A 23,289-nucleotide genomic window follows, 5' to 3' on the forward strand; every position below is an offset into this window, starting at 1 on the left:
TTCTGATAGTCCATGATTCTCTCTCTCTCTCTCTCTCTCTCTCTCTCTCTCTCTCTCTCTCTCTCTCTCTCTCTCTCTCTCTTTCACTTTTTAGAAACAGACGATAGTCCCCCTCTGTTCTGATCTAAGCCCTTCGCCTTTCTTTGATTCCATTTCTTTCATTTGGTCTCTTTATTTCCTACCTTTCTTATCTCCATTTGCATACGCGTGTATTTTTATCTCCCTCTTTCGTTTTCATCTGGCGCGTGTATCTGATTCTTTTTAATCCTTCCTGTTTTATTTTTCTACAGTGTGTTGAATGTAAGGGATATCTCCGTTTACTATTGGAATAATAGTTATGCTAAATTAATATGTTGCTACTTTTTTCAAATTGTTTAACATTTATGAAAATATCTCGTTTCGAACCTCAATTTATCCAATATTGTTAGATTTTAATGTCGTTCTCTCTATATCCATTAATGAGAGTTAAGTCGTATACATGAGATGAATGTCATTAACTGTGATGCTCTCATATATATAATGCTTTTTGAAGGTTTTTTTTCTACTTCTCTGACATTCTTGAGGTTTGAAAGAGTTTCACTTTACTTTATATGTGGCAGGCGAGTATTGTGGGTTTGTAAATGACATTTTCTTTGACAACAGTGATTGCTTTAAGTTTTACCTGACCTTTCCGTGTGAAAAGCAATGATTTTTCTGTTTCAATGGAAATTATAAAGGAACAGTGTATAAGAATAAAAAAATGAAAGAATGGGAAATCAGGCTTACAGAGAGATATTTAAGTCAAGTATGTTTTATATGACGTGCAATTCATAAAACGAAGAATACAAGTTGATTTTACTGTCCTGTGTTTTCTTGAGAGGTCTGAGGGGGTAGGCTTTGCGCATTGAAGTCTCCTTTGTTTTTTTCAGGTTTTCCCCTCTGCTATCTATACTTCAGACAGTAAGTGGTTTTGTTCGTTCTATTTTTTTTAAAATTTGATTTGCTAAATATTTTTTTCTCTGGTGCGCAGTGATGAAATTTACAGATAGGCTCGGTTTTATTAGAAATATTTCAATTCCTGTGAAGTGGTAAAAAATATGCTATAATTCAAGAACTTGGGTTAGTTTCATGACTAGTATGAATGTTCGTTTGTTCTACTTTATAATTCAGATTCGAATAGGAAAAAAAAATACCCAATATTCGGTCAACGGTGTATTGATACACAATGTCAGTCGCGGCTAACGTAAAAAAGATGTAGAAACTTCATAAGGATCTTTGTTTTGAATTTAATAAAAATTACAACTGAGAACAAGAAATTATGAACGTTAACCAAATGATTTGATAAAAGTAATTACGCAGCAAGTTGAATTTCGATTCAGATACATAGAATTACCATGGAATGTTCCCAAATGTTTAAATTAAATCAGCCCATGCGTCAATAAGCACTTTACATCAGAAAAGGGAAAACCCCCTTCCACACACACCCGACGCACACACATTATACACACACACACACACACACACACACACACACACATAAATATATATATGTGTGTGTGTGTGTATATAGTATATACAGCACAAACTGGTCCTTGTGTCTTTTGCTATTTGCCGCTTTCGTTTAAGATAAATTTTTTCTATTAAATTTTGTAACTTATAGGATGTTTCAGGTTTTACTGTTATTATTATTATTATGGCGATGAATATCAAAGAGAATACAACAAATACGTTTCCCTGACAAAAATATCGCCACCGTGAAACTTGATTTCAGTCCCACAAAGAACAGTCATAGAAGTTATCTACTAAAGTGGACTGAGATTTATTTAAGTAAAATGAAAGAATGGATATTTTACCTCAATTGCTAGTCATTCTCAAACTGTACAAAGATTGGTTTGAGAGGCTTACAATTAAACAAAATAAATGAATTATATGACTAATGCGTATAACAACCTCTGACCAAGGAATTTAAGTAATTTTGAAGCTACTTAAACGGACAACAATAAATTAACAACATACAAGAACCCTAAAACAAATTCATTTTAATAAATCAAAATGAAACTTAGAAAACACGGAGACCAAGACAATAATATGTACGAAATTCAAAATATGTTCAAAGGAAAAGAAACACAGTCTCGATACAGATATGTGCGATTTCCGCGTATTTGGTTAAAATGAACTCGATTACCAACAATTCGTCATGAGAGTCTGCTTTGGGAAAATGTTCGAAATAAATCAGACTAAAATTTATCGTACATTTTTTTATAATTCATGTAAACCGGTAACTAAATGAGTAGGCTTTCCTCGCTGCTGTTGGAACTGAGAGCTCTATTTCAGTCCACTAGGAAGATGAAAGTTTATAATACTAAATTTCACCCACTTCAAACTACATTGTTTTGGAAGATGTGAACCGATAAACAGTTGAAAACCTAGTAAATCTATGTTTTGAGTAAGTTTTTCGAAAATACAGCTTTTATTACTTTTAACTAAATTCCATTGCGAATATTAGAAATTTACGGTAATTTGCGTAAATTGTTTGTTTGTGCACTTAAAGATGTAAATTTGCAATTAAAAGATTTCTTTACGACTTTGCAAAAAAAAATTTAATTAAAGGCATTGCCATCAAAGGATTATGCTAAAAAAATAAATTTCTTTAGTAGTACCCATAAAATAAACTGACAGGGAAAAAAAATAGTTTTTGTGGGAGTCTTAGCGGCGTTCAGTTTATATTCATTACAACATAAAATCATGTCATTGTTGTCACAAATGTGTACGATGGGTTTTGAAAGATGTATAAATCAAGTTTACAGTTGTCATTCTTATCATAGATATCAAAACAGAACGTTTATTATTTGTTTATTTTTTTATGTAAATTCTGTTTAAAAATACTCTAAATTCAAGTAATTTTCAACGTAAGAGTTACTGGCATATCGTTTGCATGTTAGTGGTTTGGATTCGCGTGACAATTTGATCAGCTGGGATTGGTAATTAACATGAACATTTTAGCAATACTTGCACAGATGTGATTTCTCCTTGCAAACCCATTAATTTATATACGTCTTTCGTCCCTTTTAATTATTTGTCTTTACCATGAAAACTGTTGCGTGGCATTCCAGAAGAGGTCATGTTAGTTCCCGGGTATAGATGGATAAACTGGCTTCAAGTATTAAGACAATTCCAAATTGCATTACAAGGTTTAAGGTTTACATACGTCTTCCATACACGGATTCATCTATACCAGAAACATGAATTTTTGCCTTTTTTTTTTTTCTTGAAATTAATGATTTACGATGAGAAGTTACTCATACTGCTACCATTGTTACTAATAAACGCTCTTCATACTACCACTATTAGTCCTACTACAAATAATAATAATTAATAATAATAATAATAATAATAATAATAATAATAATAATAATAATAATAATAATAATAATAATAATAATAATAACAACATCGTTTGATATATGCTTGATCAACTATTGACAATTATGTAAACATGAATCTTTAGAATTTCCATTGAAACTGCTGTTCAATTAACGGCTCCATGTGATAGCAGTGTAACTTTAAAACCATTTGTATTGAATGATTCAGTGCCGATCAACACTCACTATATGCCCGGCTGCGTTTATGAACCCTCATTTGAATTGCTGTCAACTAGGGATTTAATTTTTTTTTTTTTAATGAACAATGATTTCCTATATTGCTTTCATGGAATGTTTTCTATACTTTTTGGGTTTTTTATGATCCTGATTGTTATTTTTTTTAATGATATCAAGGCTACATACACGAATGGATTTCACTTGGAACGATTATAGTCTCTCTCTCTCTCTCTCTCTCTCTCTCTCTCTCTCTCTCCTGATCGCGTTTCAGATATTTGAAATGTAATTTCATCATATGTTCCGTTAATTACGTTGTAATACTCATTTCATATTTGGAATTTCCTGAATCAGGTAAATACGTGATTTCATTCAAGTGTTAGTCACAATTACTGATAATTCCTCTCAGCGTGTTCCACTACACCTATTTTGTGAATATGTTAAAGTTAATTAGCTCTTTAACACTAGTTTTTTGTATATTTTGAGGTAAAAGAGATGCGTTTTTAAGGTCACTTACATTCAAAACAGTTAATTTTAGAAGGAAAAAACATCAACACTATTATTATATAAAGAGAAACTTCAATAATATCTGGAAAACTGCAGGTATACATATGTCCTGTCTCCACGTGTTGCATTGGAGAAGAGCTACAGTTTCAATAACTCGCTGATTGTAGTGATTTACTTCAACTAAAGCTCGATTAAGATTCGGTTAAGATATCAATAATATTCACTATGCTTTACTCCTCTTTTTACGTGAGTGGTTGTGAACTTAGCTGTAGCCTCCTACCCAGGAATCGTCAAGAACAAGCTGAGATTCCTCATCCATTATTCTGCTGGTAAAGTACAAATCCTCTTACAGATTTTCCCCTGTCTTTTAGTATTCATTTAATGGGGCATCCGGAGATCTCGTAGAATGACTGAGAGCCTAAAAGGAGGAATTCTGTATTATGACGAAGCGTTCTTTGCATTTTGGGTAAAACTGGATATTGTACTTTATCTCGTGCATATTCATTTAGTTGTTTGCTTTTATGATTTATTAAATGATAACAAAGGAAGAAAATGATTTTATCGGAGGCTTTGGAGTTTGATATCGATTCAACAATTTTTTTTATGTCATGGACGTCGTTGAGTAAAGTATATCTTAGTTTAACCAGACAATTGGTTTCCTGGAAACGGGACCTACAGCTTATTGTGGGATCCGAACCACATTATATCAAGAAATAATTTTTTATCCGTCAGAAATAAATTCCTCTGATATCACGTTGGCAGAGCGGGGAATCGAACTCGCGATTACCGAAGGAGTAGACGGGCATGTAAACCACTCGTCCAACGAGGGTCTATGGTGGTTGGGGGCACTATGGCCAATTGTCCTTTAATAAAAAAATATAGGTATTACTCTTGCCAGGAATGATCAAAGACTCGTTTTTCATGAAGTCACAGTGCCAATGCATATATAATTGCATGTTATCCTCCCTTTAAGAGAACTTATTCTCATTGATTCTGAGGATCGTTTTAGCGTTTAAAGCAATTTCTCATTGTGCTGAGGGTTACTTCACTTGCAATTACTAGTATGAACAATTTTTGAAATTTAGAGTGATTCAGCAATGATCTGGATAGTAGGAGATAATTTTGGTGTCCGGGATTGCATATTTTAGCTAACGGCTTATCGTCAGCCTATTATTATAACGTCTGTTTATCTCTTTAAAGGCGAAGATATGTGCATTGTTCGCATATAAGGAAAGTCGCGTGAAGCCGAATGGCAGTCATACTTCCAACTGGAAAACTAGCTCACATAAACACAAATTAAAAACAAAGTTATTACGAAAATCCTGGAACGAATTGATTCAATTATCCGAATCCTTCAGTGAAAAAGTCAGTTTCTGAGGGCTTATAACCACTGAAGTGCAGACACTTGCATTTCTAGGGAGAAGTTCGAAATGATTTTAATGACGATAATTTTACAGCAAGGGTTTTTTGCTTCATCAATCTATGTTGCTTTAGAAATAGGTAAAACTCCCTGGAAACCATCATTAAATCCTTTAAAGAATTCTTAGGCTCTATAAATTGTCACAAATGGGATTAGATGTAATACAATGATCATCCTTCATGGGAACATGAATGGGATTTAAGAAATGACGTACACAGAAAATTGGTTCCGTGTTTAACCTAGGCTTTGCTCGTATGTACAATAGTTCATGAAATAGTAGTAATTCTCAAAGTGACCAAACTGTCAATAAATCGTATATTTGTATTAACGTCCGTAAGTTGCAATAAAGGAAAATCTGTATATTTACGGACAATTCAATAAAAACAGAAATTCATAATGAAATTATATCTAATTCATGTTTTTTCAGTTATATAAAAGTTCTTTGGGAGACACTACAAAATCAAAAATATATTGTGATTAGTAGATCATAGTCTATAAAAATATATTGCTCAAACACGATACATAATGATAACCTGTTGTGATCATATCAAATCGCTTATTAGTGAGCATTGATGTAACAACTTGAAAGGCGCCTCCGGTATTTTTCACACGATCACGGACTGGTCCCTTATAAGCAAATAATTTTTTTAGTTATATGAAGAAAAAAAAATTATCCAAGTAATTATAATAAAAGGTTCAGCTAATCACAATCGGTTGCCAACAACGAATCAGAAAACAAAAGAACTATGCTGGAAACAGCTTCGCTATGTATGCTCAAGTTCAAAGGAACAATTCCAATACGCGGAGACAGGTGATTAATTGGTGTTGAGGGAGCTATTATATGCACAGGAAAATGCAACACTTTTTTTTTAGTCGAAGAGAATTCTAATGCTAGGAAGTATTAGACGTACAATATGATCCACAAGGTTTGGAAGGAAAAATAGAATGAAAGAAAACGTTACATCTCGGTGACATAATGACAGTAAGTGTTGTCTATCGTTATCAGAAAAATATCAAGTTACACAAAGACATCTCACCCATAATAGTCGTAAATACTATAGACACTGATGATTATGATGCTGATTGCAGTTTCAGTCTAATGGTTTATAGCTCTTATTATCTCATCCTTCTTATCTTGCTTCTGGCACCCCCTTTTGTAGAAGGAATTATAATCTCTCAGCGTCTAATGGAATTGGAATCAAAGGGCCCTTCCACATGGCACACCCACTAGGAGATGGCAGCCAATTTCACACCACCTGAAAGGATGAGTAAAACAGCTAGGAAACATCGGAGAGGTGCGGAGATGAGCAGAAAGTGGTTATGTTGAAGGTAGAAATAAAACTGCAGGAAGCCCCCTTATTGTCAGTTTGATGCTAAGTTACGTCATCGACATTTTTCGTATCTCTGGAAACGATTTTGTACAAGGGTAGCGGATGTGTTTACACAATAAGTATGAGTATAACATCGTGTACAAATGATAAGCAAAGACATTTTCATCAACACCACCAAGATGAGTACCATCTGAATATGCTGTGATAAAGTGACTTTGCCTGTTGTACTGATTTAAAGTCATTATGAGTATTGATATACGAACTTGCTTAGAATGTTTTCATTCTATAAAACTATATATAGAGAGAAAAAGGATCATAGCACGAGTGACTGTTTACTACCCACTGGGGTTAGTAATCCATCCACTTTGTACGTACTGCGTAGTATGACCAAAATCATTCTGGGACTGAATATTAGTGAGCGGTTCCGTCCTATTAAAAGATAATATTGATACATTGAGGCAATTTACAATATGCATGCTAGAGTGTAGCGAGAGGTATCATTATCTCAGGAAAAGAGTAAACCTCAGAAGTGAAGAAATATGTTATCAGTTTTTTGCAAGGTACACATGAGAGAGAGAGAGAGAGAGATGAGAGAGAGAGAGAGAGAGAGAGAGAGAGAGAGAGAGAGAGAGAGAGAATAATGCTGCATAATGATTGGTAGTAGGGTTTCAAGTGGCTGAAACCACATCTCTTATAGAATGACAGTTTATTTTGTCTGAATTCAGTTATGAAAAATAATGGCTTACTAAATTGATGCATCCTTCATGGCTGTTACTGCAAGGTAGCTGGTGTTTCTAAATCCTGCCACTTTTTGACTTGGTTTTGTGCAAGTGCCGGACATTCGCTTGCCATGTGGTTTAAAGTCTCGTTTTTTCATATTACGTTTCCTGCTTTTGGATAAGATCTTATTACCTTCTATCGTTCTTTGGCCATATCTTGTTCATAGGGCCTGGTGTTGTGCCGCAGTTAGCATTTCTTCTTCTCCTTCTTGAGTTCTCCCCTCAGTAGCCATTGCCATGTTTCATCTCTGGCCTGTTCTTCAGTCTGTCTCATTTACTGTCCGTTCATTGGTTTGTTGTGCCATTCTTCTTTTATGGTTGCCATTCTTCTGTCTTTGTATATTTCTGGGTCTTCGTCTACTTTTATCAGTCCTTCTTCCCATGCACTCCTTAGCCACTAGTCTTCACTGGTTTTCAGATACTGCCCCAGCGCTCTGCTCTCGATATTATTATTATTATTATTATTATTATTATTTTTTTTTTTCTTTTTTTTTTTTGCTCTATCACAATCCTCCAATTCGACTGGGTGGTATTTATAGTGTGGGGTTCCGGGTTGCATCCTGCCTCCTTAGGAGTCCATCACTCTCCTTACTATGTGGGCCGTTTCTAGGATCACACTCTTCTGCATGAGTCCTGGAGCTACTTCAGCCTCTAGTTTTTCTAGATTCCTTTTCAGGGATCTTGGGATCGTGCCTAGTGCTCCTATGATTATGGGTACGATTTCCACTGGCATATCCCATATCCTCCTTATTTCTATTTTCAGATCTTGTTACTTATCCATTTTTCCCTCTCTTTCTCTTCAACTCTGGTTTCCCATGGTATTGCGACATCAATGAGTGATACTTTCTTCTTGACTTTGTCAATCAACGTCACGTCTGGTCTGTTTGCACGTATCACCCTATCCGTCCTGATACCAATAGTCCCAGAGGATCTTTGTGTGATCGTTTTCTATCACTCCCTCAGGTTGGTGCTAGTACCACTTATTACTGCAAGGTAGCTGATGTTTCTTGCACAGGCTCCAGTGGAGGGCTTTTGCCACTGAATCATGCCTCTTTTTGTACTGGTTCTGTGCAAGTGCCGGGCATTCGCTTGCTATGTGGTTTATGGTTTCATTTTTCGTATTGCACTTCCTACATATGGGAGAGATGTCATTTCCGTCTATCGTTCTTTGAACATATCTGGTTCTTAGGGCCTGATCTTGTGCCGCTGTTATCATTCCTTCAGTTTCCTTCTTTAGCTCTCCCTCTGTAGCCATTGCCATGTGTCATCGCTGGCTAGTTCTTTAGTCTGTCTCATGTATTGTCCGTGCATTGGTTTATTGTGCCAGTCCTCTGTTCTGTCTGTCATTCTCCTGTCTGTATATTTCTGGGTCTTCGTCTACTTTTATTAGTCCTTCTTCCCATGCACTCTTTAGCCACTCGTCTTCACTGGTTTTCAGATATTGCCCAGTGCTCTGTTTTCGATGTTGACGCAGTCCTCTATACTTAGTAGTCCACTCTCCCTCCTTTCTTTCGTGTTATGTATAGTCTGTCCGTATTTGCTCTTGGGTGTAGTGCTTTGTGTATTGTCATATGTTTCCTGGTTTTCTGATCTATGCTGCGGAGTTCTGCCTTCGTCCATTCCACTATTCCTGCGCTGTATCTGATTACTGGCACTGCCCATGTGTTTATGGCTTTTATCATATTTCCGGCGTTGAGTTTTGACTTGAGTATCGCCTTGAGTCTCTGCATATATTCTTTCCTGATCGTGTCCTTCATCTCTTGGTGTTTTATATCCCCTCCTTCCATTATTCCCAGGTATTTGTATCCTGTCTCATCTATGTGTTTGATGTTGATCCCATCTGGTAGCTTTTATCCCTTCAGTTCTCGTTACTTTGCTCTTTTGTATGTTGACTAAGGCGCATTTTTCTATTCCAAACTCCATCCTGATGTCCCCAGATACTATCCTTACAGTCTGGATTAGGGTATCTATTTCCTTGATGCTCTTACCATACAGCTTGATGCCGTCCATGAACATCAGATGGTTGATTCTGTTGCCTCTTTTCTTGAGTTGGTACCCGGCATCCATCTTCTGTAGTACTTTGTCATGGGAAATCATGGCTACTACGAAGAGTAGTGGGGACAGTGAGTCGCCCTGGAAGATCCCTCTCGTTATATTAACCTCTGCTAGTCATATTCCAGAGCTTGTAAGTATTGTATTCCAGTTGTGCATTGTATTTTTGAGGAAGCTGATGTGTTTTCCTCTGCCCCATATATTTTCAGGCATTACTATTAGCCATGTGTGTGGTATCATGTCGAAGGCTTCTTATATGCTATCCATGCCATGCTTAGGTTGGTTTTCCTTCTCCTACTGTTCTTCATTACCATTTTGTCTATCAGGAGCTGGTCTTTTGTGCCCCTATACTTCCTTCTGCAGCCTTTCTGTTGATGGGGGATGGTGTTTGTCTCCTCTAGGTAGTTGGTATAGCCTTTCACTGATGATACCTGCTAGTAACTTCCACATTATTGGTAGGCATTATTATTATTATTATTATTATTATTATCATTATTATTATTATTATTATTATTATTATTATTATTTTTATTATTCAGTGAAGGCCTCTTTTCTTTCATCAATATCGTACCTGCCGTAATTCTCTCTCTCTCTCTCTCTCTCTCTCTCTCTCTCTCTCTCTCTCTCTCGCTCTCTCATTATTGTTTTCAGATGAAAACGAGGTCGGCTTCCAATCTATTTTAGGCTCCCCGCTCTTCTTTTAATCAATTCCCATCTGTTTTCTTCTTTATCTCTCACCTTTTGTTTCTCGCTTTGCATACAAGTTCGTTTTATCGGCGTCCAATCCTTTCATGTCCCTGTCTGCTGAGTATCTTGATTCTTTTGTTTCTCTTCACCTGCTCTTTCTGGCACTGTTGGAGAAGAGGAGGCGCTCACTTTGATATTCGTTGTAAAAATGTTAGAGCGGAAGTTTTTCTCTTATTTTCTTTTGCAATAAAACGATGGACTCTGTAATTCAAGGTCTCAAAATAATTTTTAATTCATCAGTCAAGCGTCAGTTAGTTAGGAAACTAAAATAAAACTATTAACGGTTATTCATTTCTGCATTAGGTATCGACACGATTGAGTAACTTGATGCTTTCCTGGTAGTAAATTCAACCAAAGTTCTACGCAATGTCAAATTTAACTCCATTTTACGGATATGCTACTGCTACGTTTTCCTTCTGTTGTTTGGGATATACGTATAGCCTATTAATATAATGTTAAGTTGTAAAACAATACTCAGTCGTAGTTCGTATTGTTAACTGCATTCGCAATATTCTTTCACCATCATATCTGCTTCCAGAAATATTGTCTCCTGAGAGAATCTCTTATAAAGAGGTGATTTCGTAGCTTTGTCAAGTAATACCGCGTTCATGAAACTGCTCACACCGGAGCGTCTGTTGTTATAAAATAATAAGAACCTGGGTTATATCCTCCTTCCCTCCCGGGACTGTTTGTGTCAGACCGATATATGGAGGAGTCGCATTACGGGGTGCAGTGCAGAAATGGGTGTTCCTTCGGAGGAGCAATTATTCCGGCAACGGTCGTGCGGACGCCTGAAAGAAAACACTGCGGAAGGAACAAATGTTGTCATTGCATTATCATGATAGCACCTTTGAAGGCTTTAGATGCTTTAGCGATTATATAGTTGTATATGTATGTGTGTGAGTGTGTGTATTATGTATATATGTATAAATACATGTGAATATATACTTGTAAATATATATGTATATATATATATATATATATATATTAATACATAAATGTATATTATGACATAAAACATACCCCTGGCGAAATGTAACAAAAATGTTGCATAGGTAACCTAAAAATAAAAATCAATGTTTTTAAGCTATAAATTAAGTATAAAGTTTGAAATTTAAAAAAAAAAAATCGAATTGACACTGTGAGAAATAGTTTTACTAGAAGTGGTAAAACCATAACTAAAAGTGAACTTTCGATTAAAAAGGTTTTGCGACTGTCAACTTTTGTGTATAAGCTTGGAGGAAGGTTTCTATCTTATATCTGTATTTTAAGGCTTTAAATAAGCAATGTTTTATGTAAGGTTTTAGAGATTCTATTAATGCATGTGTAAAACTGCATACTGTAATGCTGTACATTGGATATTATCATTCAAGCAGGTTACAAACTTCTGTCCGTAAACCTTAATATCTGTGTAACAGATTACAAAGGCAGTTTCACTCCCAATCACGAAATAGATATCGGAATGCAAGCCGTGCGTGATCACATGAAATCCACAAAATCGCCATGCCCAGTTACCCAAATCCTGTGTTGTGTAGATGAGAACAGATCCCAGTTAACTAACCTAGTCAAACTGCCGTGATGTTGGCACTGATTAGGTCAAAGGAAACGTTTGCCACATGTATGATGCCTTTTGTATTTTATGAAGATTAAATTCTTGAATGTTGAGAGGCCTGTTATGATTTAATTTGCATAGTATTACAAAATATTTAGGATATTTATGTAAGGGGGTATAGTTTGAGAGGGTTTGTTCAGTAAAGTCAAGTATAGCTCTGTTCAGTAAACGTCATCCTCATAACCTATAGAATACACTCCAGATCTTTATCACCACTTGCATGTGCTTCAGCAAATTGCAGCAGTTACGTTGGCAATATCTGCATCCGACGCAATCCATCACTGTAGTAGATGTTGATTATCAAATTTATACATCGAACTATTTAGCTACATACTTCTACAGATATTTTAAAGTACACCGATAATCTGTACAAAGGCCTCGGTGTTGCCTCTATTTGCACACTGTTATCTAAACTAAAGTTTTTAGATAAATATTTACATCCATATTGAGTAGTTGCGAAGTGCGTTGTATTGATATTGATTTTTCTAACTGGTTAGAAGTGCTATCAATTAGCAAATAATCCTTTTAGTTGAGTTTACTTGAAAACAACTCACTAATATCATATTTATGATTGTTTTTTTCTTTATTTACAGAAGTGACTGAGGTAAGTGATGCGTTTGGTATCTTCCTGCCTGGTGAGTATTGCATGATCAGTACCATTGCCTTGTAGCTAAAAAAAATTACATTGTTTCATTTACAGAGAATATCATTATAACTGTAGTTTGATAATGCTCCAGGTTACTTGGAACAGAAAAGATTCAGAGGCGAATTAAATTTTTGAAAACTTGTTTAATAAAAACAAAGAATTAGCACCTGATCGGTAAATGCAACAGATGAAGTTATTATCAATTATAAGAACGTGTTTGGCATGCAAATGAATCTGCAAATTCAATGAGCGTGGCAGAGGAACGTCTGTTGTTTAATCATGTTTTGCCGAGTGTGTTTATTTTGTATGTGGATTTCTTTGCTTGTTTTTTTTTCTTTTTCTTTATATCTGTGATCAAATTTAGGGGAGTCGCCTTGTTTATTTTCATTCTACGATTTTGCCCTTTGCTTATGACATTACCTCTTTTCATATCTCTCCAGAGAGAAGCCGAGATTTCTGAGGAACTCACTTCTAATCACCTGCTTATTCGTGATTCATTTGTGTGTGTGTATATAATATATATATATATATATATATATATATATATATATATATATATATAGTATATGTATATATATGTATATATATAATATATATATATATATATATATATATATTATATATATATATATATACACTTCTAATCACCTGCTTATTCGTGATTCATTTGTGTGTGTGTATTATATATAGATATATATATATATATATATATATATATATATATATATATATATATATATATATATATATATGTATATATATATATATATATATATATATCATATATACATATATATATATATATATATGTAATATATATATATATATATATATATATAATCTATAATCTATTATTATATATATATATATATATCTATATATATATATATATATATAATATACATATAATGTGTGTGTGTGTGTGTGTGTGGATGATTTGTTATTTTTAGCTACATTTTATTATATTTCCTTTAGGCTATCTTCAATAATAATAAATGGTATTTCAGTGTTATAGAAAGTTTGGTAGTTAATTCTTTATTTATTTTGTTTTATAATTAGTGTGTTTATATTAGGATTAACTGGCAAAAGCGTATTTGCTTTACTTAAAATAATTCGAATATGATAAGTAAAACGAGTGCAATAAATTAAGTAATCCTATTAGAATACTTCCTTGTGTTGCGCGTTGGCTGCATAACTGTCTTATTGCTTCAACCGAAAAGTCATAGGTTCTGAATAAATTATAGCGATAATCGTCTCTATATACCGATATTAGTCTATGTCTAGATTCAGTCTAAGTCAGTCACAAATTTAAATGCAAAGCGAGACCAAGGTAAATGAATTGGGAAGCTGCAGGGCTACTGAATGAGAATGAATTCCTGGTGACAGGAAATCAGAACTTAGTGAATTCGAAGTTGAATGAAATATACATTTAGATACTTGTTTTGGCCAGTGTCTCATTGTTAGATCTGCACAGACTGAACTATTAATATATAAACGTTGACTGATAGACTAGACTTCACAGGTATTGCACCATGTAAACGTGAACCTATGAATTTGAATAATTCATAGTATGTTAAAAATTGTAGGAAATTATCAGTAGTTGGTTTTCATGAAATAATTGCCTAGTACGTAAACATTTCTGGATATTTCTAAAACTTGTCATTTAACTTTATTGTGGTCTATGTTTTGTGGAAACAAGTAGATTCGTCTATTTCCAATTGTCATTTACGTCACTGTACGGTGGTTTTAGAGACACTATGCCATAGCACTACAAGCTCCATGTAATTATGAGAGCACGTTTTTATGCGACCATCATTATTATGGCTGTTTTCATGGGCTGTATGTAAGTGATATCCTGAATGATAAAATTGCCACGGTGTAATAAAGGGAATTTGATGAACAATCATTTAAAGATCATATGTATAAAAATAGAACTTTTGGGAAGAATCCACTGCGGTTGTCTTTGTGTTTCTTCGACGAAAGTTACTGTGGCGGCTAAATTTGTCCCAAGTAATGCAGCTTCATGGTATACTAACGTTTCCCTGACAATCAAGATGACAGATTCAACCTTGTCATCAACTCCTTAAATTGTTTTTCGGAGCGTTGAAAATACATATTTTACTCTTAAAGTAAGAATATGCTGTGAACAAACCAATGAACACGCAGATACTAACATACGCAAGTGCACAAACGTACACAAACAACGCATAACTCTAGCAGTATCGCTCTATGCATAACACTCTTATTAAAGCCAAGAACCGCTGCAGACGTAACCAGTTTGACGATTCGTTGCCATCAGACGCGTAAGTAATATCCTTTTACTAGCCCCATCGTAGATACGTTTGGCAGACTCTTAAAAGCCTTTTAGGAGATCAAACACGGTCGACTTGAAACCCTACTCCTTGATTTTAGGTTCGAGAGACTCGAGGCGAAGGTCTTCCGAACCTTATGTAAATTATCCCACGACAGACTTCTGGGGTCCAGAGGAGTCTGTTGGCCGGAGGGGGTTTCTGGCAATTTAATTGAGAAGGGGCGAAATGGAAGTTTGGGATTCTTTTGAGTCGATGGCATTCTATGATTTAACGTCCTGTGTTGGTGGGAAGGAACGGCAGGGAAGAGTTTTGATCATAGGTAGTATACATGGCCAGACGCATGATTCATTATAGCGGCCTTTATACCGTACTTAGAAATGTTTGATTCCATTATATTCAAAGCATTAAGAGTTAATAACACGATTTTTTTCTGACTTTGTGTTCCTTGTTATAACCTTATATTTCCATCATGCTGAGAATTTTACACCATTTCTTGGATTATGGGCTTGGGCTATGCTCTTCATTTGCTTGGTAAACAAAGTTTCCAGGTTTAAAAGAACGTTGCCAAAAACTTTCATGTGAACAGTTTACTCGTATACCTTTGACAGACTTTCGTTGTGATTGTATAATTTTTTTTTATCTTTAAATGAAGTTGGGAAAATGATAATCCATCCTACCCTTAAAGGAGGACGATTTCATCAGCAATTAAGGCTATTTTTGGTTTTGCTGAAGGTTATTTGAATTAGCTCTTCTTACCGAATGATCATTTGATTGAGAGAATATTTAAAAATTTACTCCATGTAAGAATATTGGAATAGAGAACATGTGACTGCGGTTTCCCACATCCAGAAATAATGGCTGTGATATTTTCTGCTAAGTATAACTCATTTTATTACCTACACTAAAGAGGCTATGTTGCTGGTTCTGTCTGTTAGTTAGTCTTATATATTTCGTCAAAATATGTATTCATTTTTTGTCTTTTTTACATATCAGTAACGTTTAGGATTATTGCTAAGGTCGTAAAATGACTCCCTGAATGACTTATAATAATAATATGTAATGAATAAAATAATTGAAATTTATGCCAGAATATATCATCACAAAAAGAGACAGAGAGTGAAATGAATGTAAAACAATCTGTTTAGTAGAACTGGGGGCTAACATGAGCGAGATGGTTGTCACTTATTAAAAAAAAATTGGTATTGTGTTTAATATAATGAAAAGGAGAATTATAACAAAAGCTATAAAAGGAAGAGTGCATTTAAGAGTACTAGACATTGTACACTTTGAATAAAAGAATGAAATAAATGATTTGATTACATTAAAGAAAAACTTTCATCACTGAGTTTTAAATCTGCTTCCACATTTATTGGATTTGCCGTATATTGACCTCATCTGCCTGTATTTGAAATATTGATCTCATCATCTGGTGCTTCCTCTTTCGCGGCCTTTCCTATCAAAATCTAATTTGGGTTTTTTATTTGATCAGTGACTCATCTCTCTCTCTCTCTCTCTCTCTCTCTCTCTCTCTCTCTCGTCTTCTCTTCTCTCTCTCTCTTCTCTCTCTGTGATAATTCTTCGACCACCATATCAAGTAATACCCATTTGGGTGCTACCATTCATGTTCATTCCATTTCATGAAGATCAGATATCCCTGTGAAGTGGCCGTAACGCTCTCTAGGGTCAAGATCAAATTCGAAAACATCATCTGTTTTCCGAAAATCCCTTCCTTTCCCCCCCTTCACATTCTTTTTTTTTTTTCTAGTGTTGAAGCAGGAGAATATGAGAACAAACGGTTGCTTGCCTTGTTTTTTTTATGGGAATGCTTTCATGCCTATCATTTAACTAACTGTTTATTAAATCCAAGAGAAACACGAAACTCATCTGTCTTCAGTACACGAAACTTGGCCTATCTTTCAGAGTCAAGTTGAAATTTTGCGGAATTTTTTGCCAAGGGTAAAGCCCATGTGGGCGAGGATTACTGTTTGAAGCATTAATTTTGTCTTCAGTATATTAGGGGTTTAATGATATTCCAACTATCATTCATATATAAATAATATGCCATGTAACATGGACAAGCAAATGCCCGACATTTAATACATAGTGTGTATGTAGGTATGCTATTAGTGTTTTATTTATTTATTTATTATTTTTTTTTTTTTTTTTTTTTTTTTTGTTTTTTTTTTTTTTTACGAAATTAGGGGAACTATGGTATTCGTTGAAAATAAAGTCTTTGGAACATCTCTAATTACATTCGCTTGTTACCGAATTTCAAGTTTTATTTTAGCAATATTAATATAAAATTATTTAGAAATTTTAAATTCTGCAGCAGTATTTTACTTGAAAGAATATCTCAGTCTCTTTTTCTGAAACCCTTATTCATCTGTTTAATGAAAGAGTAAACATCCCCAGCAAAGCTTGCAAGGCGAAGAATAGGGAAAACCGAGTTATTTTTGGAGGGTGTTGGAGGAGGTGGAACAGAATGGAATAATAAATGGTACCTTACAGATGCGAATCAAAAGGAAGAAAGATTCATGGTTGGCGGACTGTAATTTAGAATAGGAAAGATTAATCGTTGAATTGATTTTCAGGAAACCGGTTGATGAAGGTAGTGGCTTGGGTGTAATTTATATACTGGTGGTGTGGAAGGCAAGGGAATGGTGAATGAATGACTTTCATAGAATTCTGTGAAAGAGAGACTTTCATAGAATTCTATGAAAGAGAGACTTTCATAGAATTCTATGAAGGAGAGATAGTGAAATATGTTACTTGACAAAAGCAGTAGTCAATAGAACTAGAGAGCTTGGTTTCTTAGTCTGGATGTTTGTCATAATATGCTCTCCCAGTACGCTTTGGTTACCGCTTTCATATCAGGAGATAAATAATAGAAGAGAAATAATAATCAGTTCGTTAACTAAATTGAGATAACAGAGAAATATTAGCAGTGGTTGGAATTCAAAAATTTTGGTGGTCGCCAGAGAGTTGTAAAGAAGTTACTTTTACCATATTAGTAAAGGCGATGATAGTAACAAAGAAGAAGCGCTGGAGTCTGGAAAAGCCTAAATCTGGAAAGTAAAAGCAACGGCCCAGTATTATGCATAGTGCCATTGGCTAAAATATAAAAGGGATCGTAAGATGAAACCTAAGCTTATCATGAATGTACTCTGGAGCCTTACGTGAAATTTGATGTTGGAATTATGCAGTGAGTCAATCCGAGGCTTCTCCCAGGCAATTATCATTCAGGTCCTTCTGAGACGTTTGCGAGGAATAGCTTTAATTTCCCTTGAATAAAGTACAGTGTTTATTTGCAGGTATACATGCACATAATAAAACGGTCATGTGAGTTTGATAAATACTTACATATTATGATATTATAATATTGTGATATTATAATAAATAATATCTCTGTGATTAAGTTTTTTTAAATAGGCATATTGAACTATATTCTGTTAATTATGAAGTACTGCAGATGTTGATTTTAGATCTTAGGAGACCATGTTTGTCATTGCGACTCTGACAGTACTACATTTTTATGATAATCTGAATAAATGGCTCCTCCAGCTTCAAAGGTTGGTGACCCCTGTCCTAAGGGTTAGTTGCCCTCGGAGGTAATTGTCCATGAGGGTTAATTGCCCAAAGGGGTAATTGTCCTAGATCTAGGTGGTGGTAATGAATGTAACTCGAGTGATGTTCAAGCGCTCCTAGTTTTACATAACCCGAGACCCTTTTGACTGACCATAGCCGTGTCTTCCCTCTAATATACGGAAATAACTTAATAGCGGTAGGATGAACAAGTCAGATTTTTTGACAGAAAACATTTATTTGTTCGAATTCTAGTGTCTTTTTAGTTCCTCGTTGGACGAGTGGTTTACGTGTTCGCCTACCGATTCGGGAGTCACGAGTTCGGTTCCCCGCTTCTGGCAATGAGAAATTAATTTCTCAATATACTGTAGTTCCGATCCCACAATAAGCTGTAAGTCCCGTTGCTAGGTAACCTATCGGTTCCTAGCCACGTAAAAATATCTACTCCTTCGGGCCAGCCCGAGGAGAGCTGTTAAACAGCTCAGTGGTCTGGTTAAACTAAGATGTACTTAACTTTTCTAGAGTTTATCTAGAGTTTGTTTGGCAACAAGTATTCAAATAATAAGTCTACGACTTGGACTGGTACTTGATTTGCTCCTTTCCTGTGCATAATTAAATAAATCTCCATAACGTTTTGTCTTTGCAGAGACGAGCTTAGTTAATGATGAGCTGTGAGTTTCCTCTGGTGCTCCTGCAATTTCTTCCCCGTAACCTTCCCCTTCTCTATATAAGGCCATTAATTTTCTTTGAGAGGGAACGATTGCATTGAATGGATCATAGAATGTAATTGAAAGAAATCGTAAGGGTAAATTATAGACTGTGATATGCTCCCTTCAATCATTAGTAGAATAGCTTCGTGAAATATTTTAGGATTTGTTATAACTTATATCGTTCCTGTAACTTTTCGTGTTCGCATATCTTTCCCTATCAGGTCCATTCCAGTCAGTCGGAGGACTTATTCCTGATAGTTGGATAGAACTCGACTAGTTTAAAAACCCTGTCGTCAAAAGTAATCTGCCACATCAGTTTCCGAGATAAGCCTTATTGCACCTGATAGCGAAGCATAGTTAGGGTATCTGGCAGCAAGGCTTGAATCAATTGTGAGTTTCCATAATCTAGAAATACAATGAAACGCACCGTATGATTTGTTTTATGAGTCAAGGGAAAATCTTCAAGCTTCTGATCAAAGATTTTTATGCATTAGTACTTAAGATTTTTCTAAAACTGTTATGTACGGCTGCTTATAAAGCCCGGGCTTTATAGTTGTAATCCACTGATATATATCATTCTTCAAGAAATTTAAGACGACTTTCTCCAAGCACAGCCTTTGATTCTGTATATAATTACTCTTGCTAAATTTGCATCAACGTATAATTCCAATTCTTTAACATTTATTATTACTAATACTGTACTTTTAATTCCCTGAATCAGAAATAACAGTGGAAGCATGTTAACTATATTTATAACCTGTTGTGGTTAAGGTGGCATATCATTCTACCTTTTTGTTTTTTTCATTCTACTTGATGTCTGACGTATAACAGTTATAATCCTCGCGGGTCTCGTCCCAGGACCTTTTATACAAAGGGGACACAAAACTATATGACTTCATCTAAGTCTCATGAAGATTTGGATTTTAATCTAAACACCAAAGAAAAAATCTATTATGTTTCTAAGAGGAAAAGGCTAAATTAACGAAAGAAGGCGTTACTTGCAGCCTAATAACTAAAGAGTAGGTGAAGGAAAGAAAAAGACCTCCTACTCTTACTGATCTTCGCCAGGAAAATGGTTTTTGTGGAAAAATTTGTAACAAGAAGGCAAAATGTAATTTCAGCGTTGCCTCATTTCAGCAAAATGTGAGAAACAGAATTGAACATAATGTAGTTTTCTCGACAGGCGCTGAGATTCTGTGATACACACATTTTTCAGATAAATCACTACACTAGTAATGGAAGATGCATGTGTACCCATGTTTTGTGTGTGTTTCATTAAATCTTACAGCTGATCAAATCCTTTTCAACAACTAGACTTATTAATTAACTCCAAGCCGTAGGATAAGCGTTAACAGGCTGAGCAATACTGCTACATCTGTTTCTCTGTTGCTTTAATTCACCTGGGAAAATAAATAAGACTTTGAAGTAACCCTCCGAAGCATAAGACATGCGGGAACTTCTCCATACACGCTAGCCATTAAATTCATATCGTAGAACATGAGAAGGCAAATAAAACTAATCTTATAAAGTTACATAATGTTTCCACGTCTGGTTCACTGTCGACTTGAAAAGAGATGGATTATCTCTCATGTTCTCTTTCGTTTGTTTGTAATCTTGTGTCTTGGCCTCGTTATCTTTTCAAAGTGGAACATGTAACATTTGCAAAAAATTTTCATTTTCACAACTAGGTTTTTCACGGTTCAAATAATAGGACCACTGTGTGTCCGTCAGACATGATGCTTCTTTTATGCACTCCATTTATATATCATATATATATATATATATATATATATATATATATATATATATATATATATATATATATATATATATATATATATTTGTATATCTATGAGTTTGTATGTCTGAAAGTAGGTATCATCTTCAACGTCGAGACCCAAAGTTGCAGGAAATAATGAGCTTTGTGACAATTCCGCCATTCATATATTTCCCTGGTGTTTCCGCCTTCCACCAAAAAATCCCCATCGTCTTCACCTTTGGACTTATTTTCATGTTCCTGAAAGTGGGTCAGTCTCCGTTGACCAGGGAATGGATTATCTCTCATGTTCTCTTTCGTTTTGTTTGTAATCTTGTGTCTTGGCCTCGTTATCTTTTCAAAGAACATGTAACATTTGCAAAAAATTTTCACCAACTAAGGTTTTCACGGTTTCAAATAATTAGGACCACTGTGTGTCCGTGCAGACATGATTTCTTGTTTATGCACATTTTATTTATATTATAATAATAAATATAATTATTATATATATATATATATATAATATATTATATATATATATATTTTGTATAATCTGAGTTTGTTAGTCTGAAAGTAGGTATTCATCTCAAACGTCGAAGAACCCCAAAAGTTGCAGGAAAATAATAGCTTGTGAAATTCCGCCATTAAATTTCCCATGTTTGCTTTCAAAATCTCCACTTGCCTCACCTTTGACTATTCATTGTTCTCATGAAGTGGGCTCAGTAGTCCGTTGACACCGAAGGGGACTAATAGAGTACTCTATTAATCCTGTTTGGCACTATTAAGTCCGACTCTTCAAACGGCTGTGCGAAATAGATATCAAAGCCACCTCCACTTCCCTTTCCGAAACTGAATGTATGTGTGTGAATAAGAGAAATACTCTTAAAATGTACAATACCTGAAAATAAATTGAGTGAACTATGATTATTGCATTTCAAAGACTTATGTGTTCTGTGTATGATTCAGGTTTTCAATGACGAGGCTTTGTTGTTCGCAGCCTGTCGAAAATAGTATTATAAGTATTGACATATATACCGATTTTTGGGACTAAACGTATTGCTAGTCTTTGTAGTATCTAGTTGGCTAAATTAGTTTTTTATTAAAGCCTCCTTCATTTGCAATTCTTCATTATATTTTTACTTCCATTTTCTGACATCAGATTATCGTAAACCAAATTGCTGACTCCTCTTTTCACGAGCCTCTGTTCCTTGCCTCACATATGGTAGATTCTCTCTCTCTCTCTCTCCTCTCTCTCTCTCTCTCTCTCTAAAAGAAGAAGAAGAAGAAGAAAACAAGAATGATAAAGGTTTTCCTCTCCGTGAAATCGTATAATTTTTACAAATAATGCAATTCCGACTTCAGTGGGCATAGTTCCTTTGATGTCAATACGATGTGATGCAGAACTGCTCAGTCTTATCGACAAGCACTTTTAAAGAACGCAAGTAAAAAGCAAAAAGGGGCAGAGAAAATTACGAGAAAAATCCAAGGAGGTAAAAAAAGCAATGGAAAGTCAGGATAGAGAAAGGGCAAGAATGAAAAATAAACAATAATGTCAGCAGAACTTACAAAAAATGACCAGCTATTCTCGGTCCAATTCCTAATCATAATCTTCAGTCACTCCCTTTCAGTTATTTGTCATGCTTTAGTTACTTTCGTCTTAGTCTCAATAAAAATGTTTCCTCAAGTACTGGTCTACATATTCTTTATTATACTCCACTATCCACAGAATTATTTTATTGTACGTGTGTGTGCCTGCACTTCTGCCTCTTCCCTTGATAAGCCAAAAACAAAAAAAAAAAAAAAAAAAAAAAAAAACCCCTCAGAAATATCAAGATATAGCGCAAGTTTTCCTATTAGCAGAAAAAGAGGCATTAATAAAAAAAGTAAAATAAGAAGCAGATGTAATAACCAACAGAAGAACACAAGAGAAAGACAGATTTCACGAAATTCCCCCTCCCCCTTTAACTCTTTATTTGTTTTCGTCATTTCTTTCCAGAAAATAAATTAGGCGGTGCACCTGCGTGTGGCCGTATCGTTTTACTCGTTACGACGAGGTTCCTACCTCCTTCTCCCCGTCCTCCTCTATCCTGCAGACCAACACTGAGAGTCCCACGTCCCATTTCAAAGGGGTCTCCCTTTTTTTTTTTTTACGGTTTTTCAATAGCCTATTTTTGTTTTCAGGTAAAAGAGTAAGAGTAGAAAAGAATTTTCCTTTGCATTTTAATCCCTCTTTCTAGAGCGCGTATGCAAGATATAGTTA

The sequence above is a fragment of the Macrobrachium nipponense genome, chromosome 17 (genome assembly GCF_015104395.2).
Source record: "Macrobrachium nipponense isolate FS-2020 chromosome 17, ASM1510439v2, whole genome shotgun sequence".
In the NCBI taxonomy this organism is placed as follows: Eukaryota; Metazoa; Arthropoda; class Malacostraca; order Decapoda; family Palaemonidae; genus Macrobrachium; species Macrobrachium nipponense.